General features: G+C 37.5%; 1 non-coding gene across 1 annotated transcript; it reads right to left on the reverse strand.

Annotated features, from left to right (window-relative positions):
• Positions 1-1,866: 1,866 nt before the first annotated feature.
• On the reverse strand, positions 1,867-1,973 carry LOC127116161 (small nucleolar RNA R71). Its single transcript, XR_007801140.1, has one exon. It is a non-coding gene; the product is annotated as a small nucleolar RNA R71 (small nucleolar RNA).
• Positions 1,974-2,173: the final 200 nt, after the last annotated feature.

The raw sequence follows: 2,173 nt of genomic DNA on the forward strand, positions 1-2,173 counted from the left end.
ACCAAGCATGAGGAATTGTGGCGCTCAACCCTATATTTCTGGCGCTCGTCACGGAGTCAAATACTAGAGTTGTGGCAACCGCCACAACCTAGTCTTCCCTATTTTTATCCATGTTTCTAGCACGAAATCCACCCACCTTCGCTACAAATTAGGGATGTAGAAAATATATAAGGACTCTCTCTCAATCTCTCCAAGCTCTCTCTTCTTCCAGTTTTCAATCTACGAATTATTTTTAGTTAGAATTATTTTCTTTTAGTTTGCTAGGAAGTTTTCTTACTTTGTAAAAGTAATAGTTCTCCATATCGGGGACTATTGCGATTTATTATTTATGCATTTGAATTCAATTGTAATGGTTACTCATTGTCAAAGTCTGCCGACATTATTTTAAATCAAAGAATCAAGATTCAGTTCCAGTTCTCAATTCGTAATCCAGGTTTTATTTTGATTGTTGTCTTATTTAGTTATGCCTTATTGCATGTTTGATTTTCCAAATACCATGTCTGTTACCGGATCCATGTTCGGCTAAACCCTTAGGTATCAGTATGTAAAGACCGTCGAAACGACGAGATTCATAAATAACTGGTGTTAGTTTTTTTTATAAAACTTATTTTTCCGATTTTTAGTTTCTTATTTTAATCAAACTGTTTTTCGTACGAGATTACAAAATAAACTAAGGTTACGGTCAACAAGAACGAGAGTTTGAGATTTTAATCAGATAGCTGAAACTTGGCATTAATCCTAAACACAGCGAGAGCTTTTTAGGATAAATTAGACTTTATTCATATTTAAAAATTACTTTTAAATTCAAAATGAGACCGCGAGAGCCAAGCATTCTGGTTTAGGAGTATGGTCAGAGTCAATAAAAATGAGAGTGTGAGACTAAGTCCTTTCTATAAATAATTTCTACTGAAGAATATTTTGACCAATAAGATTACACCAACTATCTATTGGATCCCCAAAGTTTGATGCGTTACATACTGATATCCCTTTATCATATATCTTTATTAATCTTCTATTTACGTTATAGTTATTTATCTTCATCCCTCCAATCTTAGAACGATCATCAGCCTTAGATTTACATAGCAACATTAGACCATGATACGTTCGATTATTAGTCCTTGTGGGTTCGATAATCTTTAAAACTACGCGATAGGACTGTGCATTTGCAGTCACGATTCCCATAGACTTACTAAGTCGCGATCAAGTTTTTGGCGTCGTTGTCGGGGACTAATTTAGTCGATATCGTAACTCCAGTGTTGCCCAATATAGACTAAGGCAAACAATTATATTTACCTTTCTACATTTGTCGAGTGTATGCCAAATACTCGCTCTAAAGGCGAGAAATTAAAACTACAGTTCGACGAACCTGAGCGTTATCTTAGATTAGAACGTTGGATACGAGACTTGATACGGGAACATCGTATCAAGCTAAATACTCCTGACCTTAACATCCCTACTTCTTAATTAGTTATTCAACCAGAGATGGCCGAAGGAGTGCAAAATAATCCTCTAAAGTACTATGCAATCCCTTCGCAGGATGAACCACATAACAACATCGCTGCCCCTGCCATCGAGGCCAATAATTTTGAGCTAAAACCTTCGTTGTTGTCAGCCGTACAGCAAAACCAGTTTTCAGGTAGTCCCACGGAGGACTCAAACTTACACTTGTCAGTATTTTTGTAATACGTAGATACAGTGAAAGCGAATGGTGTTAGCCCAGAAGCTATAAGACTACGTCTTTTCCCATTTTCATTGAGAGATAGGGCTAGAGCTTGGCTCCAGTCTCTACCATCCAACTCTGTCACTACATGGAACAAGTTGAAGAAAGTCTTCTTAGCCCAATATTTCCCACCTAGTAAGACGACTATGCTAAGAGCCCAAATAAACGGGTTTAAACAAAAGGATAATAAATCAATTTTTGAAGCTTGGGAGAGATACAAAGACATGATGAGGCTTTGTCCACATCACAGTCTAGAAGAATGGTTGATCATTCATACCTTTTACAACGGACTCTTGTACAATTCATGATTGATAATAGACGCCGCCGCAGGTGGCGCACTGATGGATAAACCATACAATGAGGCATATCAACTCATCAAAAGTATGGTCCAGAATCATTAGCAGTGGGGAAGCGAAAGAACCTCTATAGAGAAACCTCAAACGAAGGGCGGCA

Source organism: Lathyrus oleraceus, chromosome 1 (assembly GCF_024323335.1).
Source record: "Lathyrus oleraceus cultivar Zhongwan6 chromosome 1, CAAS_Psat_ZW6_1.0, whole genome shotgun sequence".
NCBI lineage: Eukaryota > Viridiplantae > Streptophyta > Magnoliopsida > Fabales > Fabaceae > Lathyrus > Lathyrus oleraceus.